The 23341-nt window shown below is 38.7% G+C and overlaps 1 pseudogene; it reads right to left on the bottom strand.

The window, feature by feature from the left end:
* Positions 1 to 4573: 4573 nt before the first annotated feature.
* The window catches only part of LOC102841394, a 42853-nt pseudogene continuing 24085 nt past the window's right edge, over positions 4574 to 23341 (bottom strand).

Below are 23341 nucleotides of genomic sequence, written 5' to 3'. Positions count from 1 at the left end.
AATGCAGCTCAGTTCTGCATCATTCTTGTGATTGGTTTTAGATCAGAGTATTGGTAGTGTAGTGGTTATGAATCAGGCTGCTAAGCTCAGGGTCAGCAGTTAGAAACTACCAGCTGTTTCATGGGAGAAAGATGAGGCTTTCTGCTCCTGTAAAGACTCAGAAACCATATGTAGGGTCACTGTGAGTTGGAACCACCACCACCATTGCGATCCATAGGATTTTCACTGTCTGATTTTCATAAGGAGAACATCAGACACGTTTTTCCCCCTAGTCCATCTTAGTCAGGAAGCTCTGCTGAAACCTTTCTGACATCATTGTTGTTGTTGTTAAGTGCCGTCGAGTCAGTTCCGACCCATAGCGACCCTGAACAGGGTTTCCGAGGCTGTAAATCTTTATGAGAGCAGAAAGCCTCATCTTTCTCCCGCAGAGCAGCTGGTAGTTTTGAACTGCTGACCTTGTGGTTCGCAGCCCGATTCGTAACCATTATGCTACCAGAGCTCCTCATCATAGCAACATGCAATTCTCCACTGACAGAAAGGACATGAGGTATACTGGCTGAGAACTAAGCCCAGGTCTCCTGTATGGGACATGAGAATTCTACCACTAAGCTGCCACAGCCTTGAGTCACTTTAGTCTGCAGTCTCTCTATCTCTCATGATTTAATTTAATCCCCATAAGAACATTTTATTGTTGTTGTTAAATGCTGTCGAGTCGGTTCCAACTCATAGTGACCCTAAGTAGGATTTCTGAGGAGTAGCTGGTGGGTTTGAACTACTGACCTTGCAGTTAATAGTCCAGTGTTTATCTTACAACACCACACCAGTACTCCAGTCCTAGAAGATATTATCACCCCTGTTTTACAGACGAGGAAGCTGAGGCTGAGAGAGTTAAGTGTCTGCTCAATATCAAGCATAAGTGCCTGACATTTATATAAATTAAAACCAGGTTTATCAGAGTCTACAGCCCAGAAACTTTCCTCCAACGTATCACCTGTCTAGGGAAGAAGTGTCTTTTATAGAACTATAAATCCTATAAAGGAAATGGACAAGATAGGGTGAGAAAATATAGTCTAGTTTTTATGTCCCAGGCTTCTCAGAGCCAGGTTTGATGTGATTCTTTGGCTGAAAAAAAAATATGTCTGTGTTCCCAATTCCCACTCAGAAATTAAGCATTTTCCATGTGGCATGTCCATCAGGGTTTCCAGGACTGATCAGGAATCAAAGAAAATCAGACCTTCCTCAAATTAAAGGGCAAAGGGAGGGGGAAAAAAAACCTTCCTCAAATTAAAGGGCAAAGGGAGGGGAAATTGTAATGGTCTTCTAAACAGCTGGGGGAGAGAATCTTCAAGAACAGGCCCCATTTTCAGTAAAATCAAACAAAATTGGAGTTATTTCAACAGAACAACATTCCCAGAAGTCATCTTTTTATTAAGTTGCAAAACTACTGTTCCCCAAGCTCACTCTTGGATGTTTCCTACCTCATCTTTCCTTATATCTCAACTCATAAGAATTCAGCTGGAGAATTACGAGTCTAACATCATAAAGGAATAACGACTCCCTTGGGGTCTTTAACAGTGTAGGCATATTTGCCTTAGGGTTTTACTTTCTTTTCCTGGAAGTACAGACCTACAATGGTCAGAACCAGCCCAAACAAAGCCTTAAATTAAGAAAACGGTTTCTCTTTTCTCCTGCTGTAGTCCCGACTCTTCCTTGTACCTTTAAACACGCATCTCCTTCCAGAGCCCTCAGACATCAGGTGTCTTCATCATACTTGGAGCTTCTACAGGTTCTATACAGACTGACAACCCGATGCTATGGATTGAATTGTATCCTCCCAAAAATAAATGTGCTGGAATCTTAACCCCTATACCTGTGTATGCAATTTTGTTTTCAAATAGGGCTTATTATGTTAATGAGGCCATATCAGTATAAATTGAATCATAAATCTAATCACTTTTGAGTTATATAGAGAGCAGATTAAACACAGATGTGGGCACAAACTGTAGAAGACAGGCACCATCTGACCATGACAAAGGCAGATGAATTTACAAGCCTTGAGAATCCAAGGATTGCTAGCTACTAAAAGCTGAAATAGACAAAGAAAATCCCGCCCTAGAGCCACACTTGGAATTTGGACTTCTATCCTCCTAAACCATGATAGAATACATTCCTCTGTGTTCAAACCATCCATTTGTGGTATTTATTTTACAACAGCACTAGGAGAATAAGACATCTTGTAATTCAGACATCTCTATACACACACATACACACATACACCAACAAAGAAGCATCAACACAGATGAGTGGGGAACATACTTTTAGTGACAGTGTGTCATATGGTACTCTGCCCAGATGAAGGATCTCTTATCACCTAGTCACCCCTAACACCCAGATCAGTCCTGCAGAAAGCCTGCAGCTTTACAGGAGGTCATGATTCTTCTGTAACAACTCAGACAGCTCAAGCCTCTAACCACTGCACTATATGCAGTGCTGAGTTCAGCCTGCATATAAATGAAACAGCAAATTTTGAGTCTAAATTAATCTGGATTCTGACAGGGATTGCTTTCCAGGTCACCCTGCCCCATTCTGCTAAAGACGTTTTCTTCTTCCACATCTACTCCTCCCCATCCTCTTGCCTTCAAGCAGCTTTGTCAGAGGGAACACATGATCCTCTGGACTTTGGAGTGGATGAGCAGCCAGCTCTCTGTTTTACTGGTGATATGCTCAAAATGGAGTCCCTGTGTATTCCAAATGGTTAAGCACTCTCTACTAGCTGAAATGTTAATAATTGGAACACACCCAGAGGCACCCAGACTAGCATGGTGATCTACATCTGAAAGATCACAGCCTTGCAAATTCTATGGGAGCAATTCTTCTCTGCACACATGGAATCACCATCAGTCAGAATTGACCTAAAGGCAATGAACCACAGCATGCCCAGAAGATTGCCTTGACGGCCTGTCTCATCAAAAAAGCCTTCTATTGCCCTGCCTTTCCATTCAGAGGGGCACCGCCATGAGATTGTGTGTGTGTGTGTGTGTGTGTGTGTGTGTGTGTGAGTGACCCAGTCATGGGACAGTGAAAAAAGTCCTGGAGTGATTAATGTTTCCCTCATTAACTCAGGATAGATTCATTCACATACAGTAAATCTCCCTGTCTCACCAATTTTAAGATGTCATTTTGGAAAACTTAGCATATAACAGGCACAGAATGTCAAGGGTAAGTTTATCATAAGCAAATGCTTTACTTGTCGTGGAAACTCCTCGAGCATTATTCCAGAGCCCCAAATTCACCAAGTTGAAAGCCAAAACTGTACTAATTAGCTCCATCTTGTACAAAACCACTGGCTGCAGAGAAGATCGTTTTTGACCTATTTAATTCAAGGGGCTATGTCTTCATGGGGGGAGGATGATGGTTTGAATGTTTTGGAATATAATGGATGTAATTTCAAGAAAATTGTCATTCTCTAATTCCTACTGTGTGTTTATACCAAGCCATAGCCTTAAGAAGCATCAGGAAATCTTAATCAAGGAAACCCTTGATACAAGTTCCTATGTTAGAGACTAGGAAGATGGAAAGGTGTTTACTTCTTGAAAGCAGTTAAGGAAAGAATTCAGGCTAGTGTTGATAACTCCAATCCAAAACTAAAACTTTTGAAGGAAACTAAGACAATTGAAGGAAGAGTGGTTAATGTTTGAAAATATTCAGATAAAAATGTCAATTCTCTATCTACAAAGCCAAAAGTAAAATGTTAGTTATTTAATTGTTTTGGACTATGCAGATAATAAAAACAGGCTCCAGGAAACCATACAAGTAAAATGGACCAGATTTATTAGAGGTGAATGGGATGGAAAAATTGAATAATTCAATCCTTACCTTGATCATCCCCCACAACACACACATACACTCTGTTTCACTGGTCTAATGTCTTCCTGGTAAAACTTTCTCCTTTTTCCCAGTAGGATTATCTTAGTGCTATTTATATCTAAATAATTATTGCTCACCTTCCAAAAAGACACAGAAAAATAAATTAAACCTTAAAGTCATCTGCCTCAGCAATCACATGAAGGCCGTGTTCTGTGCCTTCCTGAATTTGCTCTGATATCTCCTTTGTGTACCACTGTCTGTGTAAGAAAACCCCTGCCAGACAAAGCAGAAACTCCCATCCTAGTGGCCTTGATCTCTATGGAAAGCATGCAAAAGAAGGAGTTAAGAAAGTAAAAATGCCAACTGTGCAGCCCCTAAGGACTTTTTGTTTTCCCTTTGTGGCATGTTTATTTTTCTACCTGGGATGTGAACAGTATGGACATGGGTCTGAAAAATCAGCTGCCTGGCAACATTCTAATCAATTCCAAAATGGAAGGTTGATGGATATGGAGAGGGAGGGGTGTGGTGATTTCAGACCAGCTTCCCACAAGGGACTTGTGGTCTAAGCCCCATAAGCCGAGGGTGCTCTGGGCAGGCCTGAGCAGGACCATGTTGTACAGACTGTGGCAGTAAGGACAAGAAGACCAGTCACAACAGGGGCTGCTGCTGAGCATGAGTTTATTGGTTTCTGACTTCACATTTGCTGTTACTTAATGAAGTTGATGAGCCCACTGGTGGAAGAATCATGAAAGGTCACCGGGGTGTTGCCATCAAACTTTCTTGGCCAACTGCTTCCCTATCTCCACTTCCCACTGGTCAAAGCTGTTGATGTCCCAGATGATGCCCTGAATGACGATCTTTTGTTCATACACGGTGACCAAGGCTCCAAGAATGAATGGTGGGAACTTGGTGAACACATGGAATTGGTTGGGCAATATACTTCAAAGACCTTGTGCGGCAATAGCTTCTTTAAGTCCTCTGGACTCTTTCCCGTGCCCTGGACCACTTTCTGGCTGCGTCCCTTTCATCGGAGCTTCAATCAGGACTAAGAAGCTGCCCAGAAGGATCTTGTGATACAATCCCTTCCAAATAGGGTACTGAGTCTGGACTGGAATGAGGAAGTCACAGGGTTATTTTCTTGGTGGATAAGCTGGTAGAAGGCATGCTGGCCATTGGTCCCTGGTCTTCTCCATAAGATGGGGCCTGCTTGTATTCTTCATGGGTGCCAGACTTGATGATGTACTTTCCATTGGACTCCATGTCACCCTGTTGGAAGTAGCCAGCAAAGCAGTGCAGGTAGTGGTCATAGGGCGGCATGACCTGTGTTTCACACCCAAAAGAGTTGATGTACCAGTTACCCAGAAGAGCCAGCAAGACCAGGACATTCTTCTCCAGGAACATATGGAAACGTTGGTCTATTCATTGATCCCCCTAGAACAACCGCTTAAAGTTGTCAAAACCCATATGCAGGGCAATGGAGAGTCCAAAGGCTTACAACAGATAGTACCATCCATCCTTCTACCCAATTCCAGAACTCAAATGTATTTTGAGGGTCATGTTGGTAGACAAGGCAACAAAGTACTTCACAACCACAGAAGGGTCCTTTGCCAACATGAGGAAGCTCCTTCGCTGTCTCTGCATTTGTGATGGGCTCTTGGGTGGTAAAGGTCTTGGAGGCACTGATGAAGAGGGAGGCATGGGTTTTGGTAATGTGGGTCCTATCAATGTTGATGGCAAACCAGATATGGAGACTGTCTAAAGAGTATAACTTAAGGACTCCAGTCACCATGAGAAGTTCCAGGTCAGAGATACCAATGCCTATTTTGATGAAATCCATAATGGGTTTATCTGTGTAGCTCTTCCAGTCATCACCTCAGATATGCTGGCAGAAAGACTTCATCTTGTCCAGTACCCTGCTGACCTCTAGTATCATATCCTTGCATCTACCAGAATGGTTTGACCAGTTCTGCATGGCCACACGCAGTACTGCAAGGTCCTCAGTGAAGTTGATCTTCTCACCATTGAACATGCGATCCCTGGCAGTCTTCAAACCCCAGGACATGGCCAGTCCACCAGCATCTGCATAGATTCCTCCACTAAAAAGTTCTTGTAGTAATCCTGCAGAATCTTCCCATGGTTTGTGTTAAGGGTCAAGCTGAAATGGTTGAAGTGCTCTTTGTCAGTGTTAAAAAGGTTATGCAGATTAAGTTCCGAGCCATGCTGATGATACCATTGCTGCAGTTTCTGGAACCGCTGATTCAGGTTAGAGAGGCCATAGTAGGACCAGTTGGATGCACAGGCAGGGGTTGGTAAGTAAGAGGAAAGAGCCCCCAAGGACTTTTGGTGGGAGATCCTTTTCAATAGACAGTCACTTCACAGAAAATTTCATTCAGTTCCAAAAATGTTACTACCAAGTTATTTCCAAATGTATATTTTCAGCCCCTAAAGTATATGACATCCAAGTCAACATTTTATGCAGGGTCCCTCTCTATATAAAAATTAGAGTCACCCCGAATCAGTCTGTCAGCTGATCCTGGTGGCTCAGTCTCCTGCGATCCTGATGAAAAAACAACTCTGCTGCACTGTGAGCAGATTTACTCAGACTGACTCATACATTACTGCACTGCTGGTCCCAGTTGTTCCAGGCACCAGAGGATACTCTAAAAAGTTCAAGAAAAGCAATTCAAAGTGTGAGGCCCTGAGGCACAGAGGAGGCCCAGCAGCCTGCTTGCCCTGGTCTTAGAGGATACTTTCTCCAGCCTCGACTTCTGCTTTAAACTTTGAACTCATCAAAAGACACCTACTTCCCACCAGTAGACCATTGGCATATTGACACTTTCATTCCTCACTCCTATATGCCCGTGGGCATGTGCAGAGAGCCTGTCTATCTCTGTCCTCTCTCCAAAAACCCAAGTCAAATTGGTAACATGCTTTGATGAAGCCCTTTGCTTTGAAATACCAAGACTATCATGAGGACAAGGAGGAAAGTGACCTCCCAAATGCTACTTGAACAGCAATTCTATCTAAAAATAAACTGAGCTGGCCTCATTTTGCTAAGCATTATTGCTGGAGGCAGGCAATCTATGGGGTCAAAAGCAGAATCTAGGTTGTGAAAAGAGAGTATTCTCTTCTCTAGTCCCCAGAATGAGGGCACAGCTAATATCAACCTTCTCACTTGATATGGTAATAGAGAAACATCTTTATAAAGGGTTATTGTTGTTTAAAGGAGTACACAGTTGAAGAAAAGTTAATTCATCTTTTCCCACTCTTCCTTACCCTTACCCCACTTACCAGGTAAGAAAGATACTAATAGTAATGATTTGTAACTGAGGTGTGCACCACAAATGTCAGTTTGGTTCCCAGCAATTGAAAAAGGGCACCTCAGGACAAAATGGACACCTCAGATTGTGGTGATTGTCTCAGTGACTGATATAGAGATTATTTCAGAAACTTTAAAGACTCTGAAGTGTCTGAAGAGGAAAGCAGCCACAAAAGTCCAAAGGCCTTCATGCTGTGTATTTTGTTAAAAATCTCAACCAAAAATCTAAATAAACCCCTAGTATTTTTCTCTTGAACAAACATTGTGACCTTTTACAACCTTCAGTCATTTAATCCTTCTGTTTTATGGACAAAAATTGAGAACTCTTTTGTTTGACTAGACAAATACTCTGACCTTTCTGAATACATATTATTGTTTCCCTTTCTAATGGCTTTTTAAAGTACGCCAAGACTCTAGATCTAGCTTACACACCCCTGTTAAATGTCACAAAGTCCTTTCTTCTATGCTGAATACAAAACAATTTGAAGATTGGTGACCAGGGTCATGCTCTATCATATGGCGTTGTTAAGTGCCATGGAGTCAATTCTAACTCATAGCGACTCTGTATAGGATTTTTGAGGAGCATCTGGAAGGTTTGAACTGCCAACCCTGCAATTACCAGTCCAGTGCTTTTTCTATAGCACCAACCAGAACTCTTGGGTTGTATAAAGCGATGTGTGAAGAAGGGATGATGGATCACTCAACCTATCTTGCTCCTGTATACAAATATTCAGAAAACAACTGTAGCCACATTTCTAAATTCTGACTCTGGGAACTTTTTCCCTACAAAACTACCAGTGGCATTTTCCTAGTTAATGCAAGCGAGCATGCACTCACAATGTTGTGGCTTCACCTTGTACTTCTACCATAGGCGTAGCGTCCCAGGTAGAGTTTCCCCTGAATATACTCCTATGGCACAGGTAGGGATACATATGTGAGTGGACAGAGAAGACTTAACTTTTCTATTTCATTTTCCTTTAACGATTAATGAACCTTTTAAAAGATGATTCTTTGTGACCATTCAAGTGGGAAGGTTGATTTCCTCATTTGGTTCAGAAGAGCAGAGTTTTGTCCATGTGATCAGTAACCAAAATTAGACACAGTTCCATTGCTTATGTTGAGCATCCACTCTGTTAATTAATTTTCTTATTAACTGATTTGGCAATATGCCCAGGTTATATCTTGTGTACAGACTTTTTTGTTAACTTATTGAATTGTGATGTTCAATAAAGGAGATCAGAATCATGCTTTATATAATATCTAGTGATATTTTAAAAAATACCCACCCCTCATACTCTTAAAGTGTTTCTAGTTAAAGGAGATGTACTTAGCAAGTTATCATACTATGTGCAGAATTGTGACCTCCTCATTTAATTCCAAACCAAAACAAGATACTTGGTTGATCTATCTATGGAAAGCTAGGAAACAATCATGGAAATAAATGTTTGACTAGCACCTTAGGGTGAAGGGTAATACATTAGCATCAGTAATGTTAGAAGTCAATTAAGACAGAAAGTAAAAACTTGCTAATTTCTCTTCAAATACCCCCCAAGAGACAGGTATAAGGTCAAATTAAAGCCTTCTTGAAGAAATAAGACTTTGAGAAACGTTGCTCTACTTTATCAAGAGGTCTAGAATATAAAATGACAAAGAATGGCATGTTGGAAAGATTTACAAAAAGATGGAGCAAACTTGTACATTCCAATTATATATTAGAAAGAAATACGTGTCTGGTGAAAAATACTTGAGACTCATGTAGTAGTATAGCTATATTGTGAATCTAGTAACCCAAGACTTTTCTTATATCAATGTATCAAATTATTTTATCATTAAATATGATTCACAGCAAAGCATTTCAAAATGTCCCTCTAATCTTTGGAACTCTTTAATCCATTCTCCATGATATTTCAAGAGAGCTCATTCTATAATGTCAATCCAATCATTTCAAGTCCTTGATTAAAATCCTTCTGGCTTCACAGACTTTCTGTAAAACTCAAACACCTCAACATAGCATACAAATCCCCTTCCTCCTGTCCTTCACCATCTCTTTCCACTCCCCAACTCATACCTATGTACCTATAGTAATGAATGATTTTCAGTTCCCAAAATTCCATGCTTTCTCATGCTACTATACTTCATTCATGCTGCTTCTTCTATCTTGGACACTCTTCTCTTCATTTGTTTCCTGGATACATTTATTCCATCCTCCAAGTTAGCTCATTCTTCTCCAGACAGCCTTTCTTTGCTTCACCAGTATAGGCTAGATTCCTCTCCTCTCTACATTTGCAGCACTGCTTCATAGTTGTATTTATAGTATTTATCATATCATACTACAATTATTTATTTATGTAAAATGAAATAACATGTAATTTCATATATTCAGAATATATAAAACTCATATTCCATAAAATAGATCTATGTAAAACCCTTTCTTTTTTCTCACAGTCCATGAAACTGTCTTTCCTGTTTCCCTGAAATCTCTTGCAAGACCTTTATTTAGCATTTGTGACTAGAACCACCTCATAGTTTTCCATAGCACACATTCAGTCTCAAAGGCACCCAGAAAATCTGTTTCAACTTTGTCCCATCTGGTTTCCTTCTCTGTTATCTTTGGGTATTGGTACTGATTATCTTTACTAAGGATATGGGCATTTCATTTCTAGCTTCCTGAGAAGCCCCAGACTATGAGGCCATAGTTACCTGCCTAAAGTCATGCAGCTTCACCAGCTATGCGTGTTGCTCATATTACCAAGATGACTCGTAACTGTTTGGTTCTCTTCTCTCTTTGCTCAGACATGTCTGAGTCAAACTCACCTTCATCACAGCTCTGACATCAGAGAAGCTCTCTTTGTACCTTCATATTACCATCTCTTACCTGCATTCTAAAGCAGTGGTAGTTGTGTGCCCTGGAATTGGTTGCAACTCGTAGTGACACTGTATGGGGTGTCTGAAGATGTAAATCTTTACAAGAGCAGAAAGTCTCATCTTTCTCCTGAAGACAGTCTGGTGGGCTCGAACTACTAACCTTGCATTTAGCAGCCCAACATGTAACACGTTATCTCACTAGTGCTCCTTATCTGCATTGTATATTATTCTCAAATGCTCTTCATATGATTGTTGTTTTCCCACAGAATTGCTAATTCCTTGAGGGCAAAGCAAGCACTCAATATATGGTTGTTGAGTTCAATTCTTCAGAGTTTATAGTCCTAACATTATTTGTTTTCTTTAAAAAAAAAAAAAAAGTTTTTTATGAATTGAGTGATAGTTTACATGGGGGAACATCGACTTCACACTCTACCTATTATATGTTGCTTCATTGCAATGATTACAATATATTCTATGCGTCATTGGTTAACAGTAATTGCTTCTATTCCCTCTGTGGGTTTTGGGGTTTTCTTGATGTACACAAAAACACACAGGAATATATAATCATTTAAACAACCAAAGGACACACTCTGTAAATTGGCCTCCAGGCCACCAGCATACAGCCTTTCTCTTTCCATGAATCTAGAGTCTTAAGCTGCTCAATCTCTCCATGCCATCACCTCTGCCTCGATCTCTGGTATTGCTGCTTCCCTGGTTAAGGTCCCATGCTCCACTCATGCTCTTCTCTCTTGATGGTCCTAGGGTCTTCTGTTCCTGGAATGTAAGATTAACTACTTCCCCATTTTTGTTACACAACTTCGACCATTACACTTGTGACAGTCGCAATTAGACACAATAACAATTACTCACTATTGAATCAAATGTGATTTTATCTCCTTTCACCAAATTCATCTAGACAAAAGGAAAACTATTCAGTGGGATTCTACCTTCCCCGTATACTCTGAAACTAGACTTCCTCTTGGAAACTTGTAAGCCAGTCACTTTGTGCCTTTATAGCCATCCCCATTTTAGGAAGCCAGTGTCTAAACCCTATCAACCCTGTGTACAGAAGGGACAGGTTTGATCCTTGATGTGATGACTACTTCCCTCTTCGTTGGTATTTTGAGCTACTACATCCATAAGTATAGGTCAAGTTCATCAAATTGTAGCAATTTACACTTGCTTCCTTTATCAACTTTCTTTATCTTCCTCTAGTCGAGTTCTGATCACCAAGCCATCAAAGCTAGGTCAAATGGGTACTGTCTTCACGTTTGGGCATTCTTGTGCATTTCCTCCCACTTCATACCAGCTGGACACTTCACTCTCAGCTTTAGCCCTCCAAGACAAGGTTATTGTCCATGGGCTCATGAGTTCCCTAGTCTCTACAAACTTTGGATCAACCAGCTCTTCCTCTTTTCTCTCTTATCTCAAGGTCCACAGGAGTCTATGGAACGTGGTCAAACTCAGCCCATATCTTCATTACTGCCTTTTCCCCACTTTCACTCAAATGTAGACTCACACAGTTGCCAGCAATCAATCTTACATTCCTGCTCATGTGTTCCCTTTGAGTTTCAGTCTTGGAGGGGGTTTGTCCTGAAGGGACTTGATTGCTTGCCTTGATGGCCCTCCAACAAATGGTTTGCTTGTTCTTGTAATAGGCAAACCAATTGCTATTTTTGTTTTTGTTTTTTCCTACTGGTCTTTCTTTCAAGAAGTGTCTTCTGTTCCTCTAGTTGCTCTAAGATGGTCTGCACATCCTTTTAAGTGGGAATGTCCCACCTCAGAAGGTTCTGGATGGGGCTCAGGATTCCACCTAAGGTCCTACACACTACAAAGTCTCTGCAAAAAGCTTTTTGCACTGGGCAAGTTCTAAAACCCATTTAGATATTCCAATCAAGCTGAAGTTTGGCTTACAAGCTTTCTGTAATCATGTTTCCCGATACTCCTTTCTATCCCACTAAAGTTCCATAGTAGGCAATGGAAATCAATATCCATAAGACAGTCAAGCATATTAACATTATTTCCCTTCTTTTATCCATTCAGGCTATGCCTTGATCCCTGTGTCCTGTTGTTTCAAGGTTAAGCATACATCATTATTTACCTATGTCCCATTAAGCCAAAGCAAACCTATCTGAATGTTCCCCTCTCTACCTTGTTCTTCTACCCCACCCTTTCTTGTTTATTGCCTTCCCTTTCCTTGAATATTACCCTACCCAACACCCTAACTACGATGTGACTATCCCTAACTTGTGGTCCACCCTTCCCTTTCGCACACCCCTGGTAACCAACAAAAAATTTTTTTTTCTTTTAGTATGAGTACATTTTCTTAAATATTACAATAATGGTCATTTGTGATATTTGTCCTTTTGTGACTGGCTAAATTCACTCAGCAGAATATCCTTCAGGTTCATCCATGTTATGCAGTGGCTTGCAGCTTCATTGTTATTCTTCAAGGTAGCCAAAAATTTGTTTATCCATTGTTCCATTGATGGGTACTTATACAGTCTCCATCTTTTTGCTATTGTGAATAGTGCTGTAATAAACATACATCTACTCATGTTCTGGCTCGTATTTCTTTGGGATATATAACAAGCTGAGGAATTGTTGGATCATAGAATGGTATTTCTATTTCCAACTTTCTGAGGAAGTACCATACCATTTTCAATAGTGGTTGAACCATTTTACATTCCCACCAGCAATGTAGGAGGGTCTCAGTCTCTCCACATCCTCGCCAGCATTCATTGTACTCTACTTTTTTGAACTACGTTGTTATTGCTGGTGTGAGATGATATCTCATTATCATTTTTATTTGCATTTCTCTAATGGAGTTCTGGTGTCGTGTTATGGATTAACGCGCTGAATGGCAAACTCAGTTTGAACCACAAGGTTGATGGTTCAAGCACACCAGCCTCTCCTTGGAAGCCCTATACAGTATAGCTATGGGTCCAAACTGACTCGATGGCACTTAACAACAACAACTAATGGCTAGTGAAGAAGCACTAGTAGCATTGTGGTTACAAATTGGGCTGCTCATCTCATGGTCAGCAGTTCAAAACTACCAGCTGTTCTACAGGAGAAAGATGAGGCTGTCTGCTCCCATAAAGATTTACAGCCTCGGAAACCCTATGTAGGGTCACAATGAGTCAAAACTGACTCCACAGTACACAACAACAACCAGTGGCTAATGACCAAGAACATGTTTTCATATGTTTATTGGCTGCCCAAATGTCTTCCTTAGTGCAGTGTCTGTTCGTGTCCTGTGCCCATTTTTTAATTGGGTTTTTGACAGCCTGAACTTCTTTCAGTATCATCAGTTATTTGATCATATGATACCTCTAGAAATGATTGAACATAAACAAATTCTCTTTAGTACAGTTACTGAATAGTCCTTCATTCTTCTTGTGATGCTTTCTGCTTGCTTCATTGAATATTTTGCTCATAAGATCCTTCAATTTTGCAACCCAATGCTTAAATTTTTTCTTCAGTTCTTTCAGCTTGAGAAACACTGGGCATGTTCTGATCTTTTGGTTTTGTAACTCCAGGTCTTTGCATATTTCATTATAATATTTTACTTTATCTTTTTGAGCTGTCCTTTGAAATTTGATATTCAGTTCTTTTACTTCATCATTTCTCCTAGTCACTTTAGTTTCTCTGTGTTCAAAAGCAAGTTTCAGAGTCTCTTTTTCTGACATCCACTTTGGTCTATTTTCCCCTTATGTTCTTAATGACTTTTTACTGTCTTCATGTATGATATTTTTGATGTCATCCAACAACCTTCTTGTCTTTGGTCATTAGTGTGTAACATATAACATATTTTTTAGATTATCTCTAAATTCAGGTAGGATCAACAGCTGCTCTTCAGAAACCCTATACAGGGTTGCTATGAGCCAAAACCAACTCAATGGCACTTAACAACAACAACACCAAGATTATAATTTTGTTCTGATGGAATTGTTTTAATTTTCTTCAGCTGTGGCCTGAACTTGCATATGAGCAATTGCTAGTCTGTTCCACAGTTTCCCACTGACCTTGTTTTGACTAATGAAATTGAGCTTCTCCGCCATGCCATACCACGAATGTAGTTGATTTCATTCTTGTTTATTGTATCTGGTGAGATTCATGTTCATATTTGCCTTCTGTGTTGCTGAAAAATGGTATTTGCAATGAATAAATCGTTGGTCTTGCAAAATTCTATCATGAAATCTTCAGCATGGTTTCTATCACCAAGGCCACATTTTCCAACTACAGATCCTTCATCTTTGTTTCCAACTGTTACTCTCCAATCACGAGTACTTATCAATGCATCTTGATTGGATGCATGATTAATTTCAGACTGAAGAAGTTAGTAGAATTCTTAGATTTCATTATTACTGATTTTAAGGATTGGTGTGTAAATTTGAATAATAGTAGTATTAACTGGTCTTCCTTGTACATATATGTGTGTGTGTGTGTGTGTGTTAATCCTATCACAGACAGATATATTTTGAAAATTTCATTTTGACAATGAATGCGATGCCATTCCTGTTTAGTTTTTGTTCTCAGCATAGTAAATTATATGATTGTCTGAGTCCTGGTGTGGTGCTATAAGATAAACAATGGACTGCTAACTGCAAGTTTGGTGTTTAAAACTCATCAATTGCTCTTTAGAAGCCCTGTAGAAAGTCGTTATGAGTAAAACCAACTGATGGCACTTAACAACAACAGTCCATTTCAGCTCATTAATACCTAAAATATTGATCTTTATCCATTTCATTTAATTTTTGGAAACTTCCGATTTTCCTTGATTCACACTTCTTATATTGCACATTCTGATTATTGATGGATGTTTGCAACGGTTTCTTCTTATTTTGCATTCTGCCACATCAGCAAATAAAGCTCCCAAAAGTTTAACTCCACCCACACCATCAAGTTCAGCTCTATTTTGAGGAGGCAGATCTTCCTTAGTCATATTTTGAGTGCTTTCCATCCTGAGGGGCTCATCTTCCAGTACTATATCTTATAAGAATTAGGTTAAGTTTTGTAATGCTAGGTTTCCTTCAGTATAAATTCTTCAGTACTAATGATAATAACAATGCTAGATTGCTATTATAAAATAGGAGTCCTGGTGTGCTGATATAGGATAAGCTATGGACCACAAGTTCATTTGAATACAAAGGTCAGCCTTAAGGAATTATAAAAAGGTGAAAGGGAGAAAGAAAGACTGTAAGGGAGAAATGAACTTTAAGTCCACTGCTATTCTAAGGTTTTTAGTGACTAAACAGTCAGAAGTAATCTGCTTTAATTCTTCTTATCTGCTTTATTCTGGAAACTCCACTGGAACCTGTCTATCATCTGTGACCCTACTGATATTTCAAATATGTGTGACATACCTTCCAGCATCACAGCAACAAACATGTCACCACAGTAGGTGACACTGACAGATGAGTGGTAGATAGTTGCAAGAGAGGTGGGAAAATGAGGTCTTTAGTTGTATAATCACATAACCAACAAAATTCTATGGTTCTCATACTAAATAATAATAACACTAATTATAAATTGTTTTATAATGTCTTTGTTATATTGTGGCAATTTTGTTTTGTAATAACAATTCTATTTTATAATATCCATTTTATTTTGTTGTTGTTGTTGTTGTTAAAAGCCATCGAGTATGTTCCAACTCATAGCGACCTTCTATAGGGTTTACAAGGAACATCTGTTAAGTATGAACCACCAACTTTGCCATTCAAACAACCTTGTGGTCCACTGCTTATCCTACAGCATCACATCAGGACTCCTATTTTATAATAACAATCTATATTTGTTATTTTCATTATATTGAAGAATTTATACTAGAGGACACCTAGCATTACAAAACTTAGAGACTGAGAAAGGCTAATAAATATAAAAGTTATACAAAAAATAGAATGCCAGAGATATTTTGAACAAAGTTTCTAATCACCTAACACAGGAAGAAGTGACTAGAGAATTCATGGAACAATGGAGGGAGAAAATAGAACAAAAACTTGACTATGTGAAATATGCTCCAATTTTATTGGAACTGATAACTTATCTCTCAAATTTAAAACATGAGCTTTAGACATAACAGTCCCTGAACTTTATATGCATCTGTTACACTTATGAAACTTTTTCTTGGCAAACAGAAAAAGAGATCAGCATATACAAAGTCATTTCCAGAGGTTTAACACAAAGTCATTTCCAGAGGTTTAACATACTAGAAGTAAAGATTGCAACAGAAATACAAAGTCTGCCAAAACTTAGTAGATTCAGTAATTTCCCCAATGGCTTCTGTACTTGCTGTTTCTAAACAGCATGATCCTGAGAAAAATAACATACTACCTAAAAACCGACCCTGTGAATCATGTAGAAATATAGTTTTGCAACAACTGGGATAAAGTTAAAATTTCAAGTACCTGGGCTATTTGCTTTTCTCTAACTGTTAAGCATCATATACATTCAAAATCATTTCTTTCATATTCTATGCTATACACTGACATGGATCTGAATTAGGCATTCATCATCCACAAGAAACTGGAGGTGGGTCACCCTTAGGGACTGTGCTCAACTGGCCTTTAGGAATTATAGAAAACTGAAAGGTAAGGAGAAAGAAAGACTAAAGGAGATATCAACTTTAAAGTGTTTTGGGAGATTTTGATCCCTTAATTAAAAGTCCTATGATACCTTCTTCAGATGAAGACTAAATGGTCTTGGTTAGATAATAAAGGATAGCAACCAATTATTGAAATAAAACAAACAATTTTTTTAAACATAGAGAATAAAGAGAGAAATGCATTTTTGTGAGAAGAATAGATTTAGAGAAAGACAGCTAAGCATTTAAAGTGGTTTAAGCAGAGAACGATCCTGGTCTATTTGCAAATTTGAAGTCACTGTAATAATTTTAGAAAATGAATTCCATTTCTTTTTCTGGTAATACCATGTAACTAAATAACTGTGAAACTCGATTTTTAAAACATTCTTTAAAATGTACATAGGAGTCCTGGTGTGGCACTGAAGGATAAACACTTGACCTCAAGGTCTATTTTAACTGCAAGGTCAGTGGTTCAAACTCACCAGCCGCTCCTCAGAAACCCTATATGGGGTTGTTATGGGTCATAACTGACACAACAACACTTAACAACAGCAACAACAAATGTACATATATATGATTTCACATAAAAGTAAGAGAAATCTCAAGGAGTCAAAAGTAAAGTAGAAAGTCAATACCAGGGTGATAAACCTTATAATTTTTCTTTTCTTACAACAACTTCATTTTATAATATCCATTTTTATTTTATAATTGTTGTTGCTACTAACTGCTATAAGTAGGTTCTCACTCATAGCAACCCTTAATAGTTTACAAGGAGCATCTGGTGAGTCTAAACTGCCAACTATGTGATTCAAATGACATTAATATTTTTATCCTACAACCCCACACCATAACTCCTATTTCATAATAACAATCTCTAATGGGTATTATTATTGAAGAATTTATACTGGAGGCCACCACTCCTCTGTCAGTTTGCTATAATGTGAGGTTTGCATGTTGTTGTACTTCTGGAAGCTATGCCATGGGTATTTTAAATACCAGCAGAGTCACCCAGGTAGACAAGTTTCAGATGAGCTTCCAGACAAAGACAGATGGAAGAAGGAGAGATGGACTACTGCTGAATATTTAGTCACTGAAAATCGTATGAATAGCAGTGGAGCACTGCCCTATAGCACCAGAATAATGACTATTGAAACTTGATGAAGAGCACAAAAATATAGTTAGATATAATGCCAGAAAATGAGTCATTCCAGTTGGAAGTCACTCAAAATACAACTGTGGAAGAGCTGCCTCTTAAAATAGACTTGACTAAGATGACAAGAATGGAATAAAGTTTTCATGACCTTCATTTGTGATGGGGCACAACTCAAAATGAAGAGAAACAGCTATAAACATCCACTAATAATCAGAACATGGAATGTACAAAGTGTGAATCTAGGAAAACAGGAAGTTATCAAAAATGAAGTGGAATCCATAAACATTGATTATCTTTGGCATTACTGGGCTGACATGGACTGATATTGTTCATTTAGAATCTAACAATCACATTACTATGCCAGGAATGACAAATTGAATATGAATGGTGTCACATACATAATAAACAAGAATATTTCAAGATACATCATGAGGTACAATGCTGTCTGTAACAGAATAATATCCATATACCTATGAGGAAGAGCAGTTAATACAACTATTATTCAAATGTAGGCATCAAACACTAAAGCCAGTGATGATGAAATTGAAAAATTCTACCACTTTCTTCAGTCTGAAATGGCTCAAACATGCAATCAAGATGTATTGATAATTATTGGTGATTGGAATGCAAAAATTAGAAACAATGAGGAAGGATCAGTCATTGGAAAATATGGCCTTGATGAAAAAAGCTATACTGTAGATCCCATGATAGAATTTTGCAAGACCAATGACTTCTTCCACCACTTGTCTGTCAGTTTGTCATACTGTGCTGGCTTGTGAGTTGCTGTGATTCTGAAAGCTATGACACCAGTATTTTAAATACCAACAGAGTTATGTTGTTTTAGAAAAATTATTAAAGTACCATGGACCACCAAAGAACAAACAAGGCTCTAGAATGCTCCTTGGAAGTCAGGATCACCACACTTCATCTCTCATACTTCAGGAGGGACCAATTTCTGGAAAAGAACACCATGTTTGCTAAAGTGGGGGGTCAGTGAAGAAGAGGAAAACCCCCAACTAGACTGATTGGTACAGGGCAATAGCAATGGGCTCAAGCATAGCAATTATTGTGAGGTTGGCAGAAGACCAGGCAGTGTTTCATTCTGTTGCACATAAGGTCGCTATGATTCAGTACCGACTTGACAGCACCTAACAATAACAACAATCCTTGCAATGATTTGTTGCCTCAGGAACCCAAAATGCTTAGGTTTTAACACCTGTGTATAGATAGAAAGGAGTCCTGGTGTGGTGTTGTGGGCTAATGCGTCAGACTGCAAAGTCGTTTGAACTGCAAGGTCAGTGGTTCAAACTCACCAACTGCTCCTTGGAAAGCCTACGCAGGGTCGCTATGGGTCGGAATTGACTCCACGGCACTTAACAACAACAATATAGATAGAAAGGCAACGGGACTAATACTTTTATATAAACTTAATATTTTTGAATTATAGAATTCAATTATATAAACTTAATAGCTTTACTGAAAGAGTAAAACAGAAAAAATTCCTCAACTAGTCTATGAAAATGAAAAGCAAGCTTATCTATTTTGGCCTTGGATAATGTGGGTGAAATAGTCTTCCTGAAAATTTGCAACCATCAGCCTGGCCACACTTGGTATTGTGGCTCAGATTTATACTTCTTATTTGGTTTAGAAATCCCAATTTGAAAATAACATAGAAATTGTCTCTGAGATAATATCACCTTCAAGGATACTGGGTTTTAAAAACATAAAACTTCTGCTGAAGGACAGCTTCCAACACAGGGATGCAAAATTCTTCAAGTGAAGCCCTACTTACTGTTTCTTACTATCCAAAATTACAAAACATCTATGAAAATAATCCTGCATAAATACAAAAGCAGGTATAACAAACAATAATATTCAACTCAAGAGCCTAGATCATCAATCAATTCTTGTTAAGTGCTGTGGAATCAGTTCCAACTAAGAGTGACCCTGTGCAGGGTTTCCAAGGAGCAGCTGATAAGTATGAACCACCAACCTTGCAGTTCAAACCAACCTTGTGGTCCAGCGCATTATTCTGTGGTGCCACACCATTGTTGTTGTTGTCGATAGGTGCCATCGAGTCACTACCAGCTCAGCAATCCTGTGCACAACAGAAAGAAACACTGCCTGATCCTGGGTCAACCTCACGATTTTTGCTACATTTGAGTCCATGGATGCTGCCACTGTGCCAATCCATCTCATTGGGGATCTTCCTCTATTTGTCAGACACTCCACTTTACCAAAGGTGATATCCTTCTCCAATGACTGGGCCCTCCTGACAATGTGTCCAAACTATGAAAGATGAAGTCTGGCCTTCCTGGCTTCCAAGGAGCACTCTTGCTGTACTTCTTCCAACACAGATATATTTGTTCTTTTGGCAGTCCATAATACTTTTAATATTCTCCTCCAACACCATAATTCAAATGCATCAATTCATCTACGGCCTTCTTTATTCACTATCCAACTTTCACATGCATATCAGGTTATTGAAAATACCATACTTTGGGTCAGGCACACACATCAGCTCTCAAACTGACATCTTTGCTCTTCAGCACTTTAAAGAGGTCTCGTGTAGCAGATTTGCCCGATGCCATATGTCATTTGATTTCTTGGCTGATGTTTCCATGAGTGTTGATGGTTGATCTAAGCAAAATGAAGTCATTGACAACTTCAATCTTTTCTCCATTTATATTGATGTTGTTTATTGCTCCAATGGTGAGGATTTTTGTTTCATTTACATTGAGATGCAACCCATAACAAATGCTGTGGTCTTTCATGTTCATCAATAAGTATTTTAAGTCTTCTTGGCTTTCAGCAAGCAAGGTTGTACCATCTGTATATCTCAGGTTGTTAACGAGCCTTCCTCTAATCCTGATGCCACGTTTTTCTTCACATAATCCAGTTTCTATGATTATTTGTTCAACATACAGATTGAATAAGTATGGTGAAAAAATATAACCCTGGTGCACACCTTTCCTAATTGTAAACAATTCAGTGTTCACGTGTTCTCTTTGAACAACTGCCTCTTGAACTATGTATAGGTTCCTCATAAGTACAATTAAGTGTCCTGGGTTACTCATACTTTTTAGCGTTATCCATAGCTTGTCATGATCCACACAATTGAAAGCCTTTGCGTAGTCAATAAAACACATCTTTCTGGTATTCTCTGTTTTCAGTCAAGATCCATTTGAAGTCAGCAACGATATCCTTCTTTCCATGTCCTCTTCTGAATTTGACTTGAACCTCTGGAAGTTCTTTGTCAATTTATGGTTGCAACTGCTTTTGGATTACCTTTAGGAAAACTTCACTCACATGGGGTATCAATGATATTGTCCAATGATTTCTGCATTCTTTGAGTCACCTCTCTTTGGAATGGGGACAAATATGTATCACTTACAGTCAATTGGCCAGGTAGTTGTTCAAATTTCTTGGCAGAGATGAGTTAGTGCTTCCAGTGCTGGATTCATTTTTTGAATGATTTCAATTTGTATTTCATCAATTACCAGTGCCTTGTTCTTTGCCAATGCCTTCAATGTACCTTGGCCTTCTTCTTGTAGGATAATTGGCTCTTGATCATATGCTACCTCTTGAAATGGTGGAGCATCGAACATTTCTTTTTGATACAGTGACTATGTATATTCTTTCCACCTTCTTTTGATACTTTCTTCATCATTAAGTATTTTGTCCATAGAATCCTTAATACTACAAGTTGAGGTTTGAATTTTCCTTCAGTTTCCTCAGCTTGAGAAATACTGAGTGTGTTCTTTCCTTTTGGTTTTCTAACTCTTAGTCTTTGTACATTTTATTATAATATTTGACTTTGTCTTCTAGTTGACCTTTGAAATTTTCTGTTCAGCTATTGCACCTCTTCACTTCTTCCATTTGCTTTAGCATCTCTACACTGGAGAACACGTTTCAGAGTTTCTTCTGACATCCATTTTTGTCTTTTTCTTCTCTCTTATCTTCTCAATGACCTTTTGCTTTCTTCCTGTATGATGTTCTAGATGTCATCCCATAACTCTTCTGGTCTTCAGTGTTTAGGGTCTAATGCATCAAATATGTTTTTCAGATGATCTGTAAATTCAGATGGGATATATTCAAGGTCATATATTGGCTTTCGTGGACTTGTTTTCATTTTCTTTAGCTTCAGCCTAAATTTGCATATGAGCAATTGATGCTTTGTTCCACAGTCTGCCCTGGCTTTGCTTTGGCAGATAACATGGAACTTTTTCACCTTATCTTTCCACAGATATATTCAATGTAATTTCTGTGCATTCCATCTGGCAAGGTCCATGTGTATAGTTGTCTTTTATGCTGTTAAAAAAAGATATTTGCAATGAAGAATTTATTGGTCTTACGAAAGTCTATCATATAATCTTCAGCATTGTTTCTATCACCAAGGCTATATTTTCCAACCACTGATCCTTCCTCTTTGTTTCCAACCCTTGCATTCCAATCACCAGTAATTATCACTACATCTTGATTGCATGTTTAATCTGTTTCAGACTGAAGAAGTTGGTAGAGTTCTTCAATTTCATCATCACTGGCTTTAGTACTTGATGGATAAAATTGAATAATAGTGGTATTAACTGGTCTTCCTTGTAGGCTGATGGATGTTATCCTATCACAGCAGCGTTGCAACTCATGACTGCTCTTAATATGTTCTTTTTGATGATGAATGTGATGCCATTCTTCTTCAATTTGTCATTCCCAGTATAGCAAACCATGTAACTGTCAGATTCAAAATGGCCTATTGCAGTCCATTTCAGCTAATTCCTAAGATATTGATGTTTGTGCATTCAATTTCATTTTTGACAATTTCCAATTTTCTTAGATTCATATTTTGTACATTCCATGTTCTGATTATTAATGAATGTTACAGCTGCTTCTCTTCATTTTGAGTTTTGCCCCATCAGCAAATGAAGATCTTGGGGGCTTTACTCCATTCCCACCATCATGGTCAACTCTACCTTAAGGAGGCAGCTCTTCCCCAGTCACATTTTGAGTGCATTCCAACCTAAGTGGCTCATTTTCTGGTACTATATCTGACAATATTCAGGTGTTCTTCATCATGTTTCAATATTCAGTAATCTGGTACTGACAGTGTTCCACTGCTATTCATATGGTTTTCAGTGACTAAATATTCAGACGTATTTTGTCTCCTTCCTAGTCATCATTGTCTGGAAGATCATCTGAAACCTGTGCACCGTGATTGACCCTGATGGTATTTAAAATATCAGTGGCATAGTTTCCAGAATCACAACAACACATAAACCATCCCAGTACAACCAACTGACAGATGAGTATCCACACTACTAGAGATTATAAAATTAATGTGTTTAAAAGAATACAGGCCTGAAAGAGAAATCAAAACCAAGAAAAATGTGCAAAATAATACGTAAAAGAAAAAGGGGTAGATTTGCAGAAGGAAAAAGAAAAAAAAAAGAACTTCTAAAAATTAAAAGTAGGAGAACAAACAAGATGGTGGATCGGGTGGACATGAAGCAGAGAGCTCTGCCAAAAACAACACAGAATACCTGACCAAGCAGGTTCA

The sequence above is a fragment of the Chrysochloris asiatica genome, unplaced genomic scaffold (assembly GCF_000296735.1).
Source record: "Chrysochloris asiatica unplaced genomic scaffold, ChrAsi1.0 scaffold00145, whole genome shotgun sequence".
Lineage (NCBI taxonomy): Eukaryota > Metazoa > Chordata > Mammalia > Afrosoricida > Chrysochloridae > Chrysochloris > Chrysochloris asiatica.
Note: the sequence above shows the minus strand (reverse complement) of the source record. Positions and strands in the feature narration are given on the sequence as shown.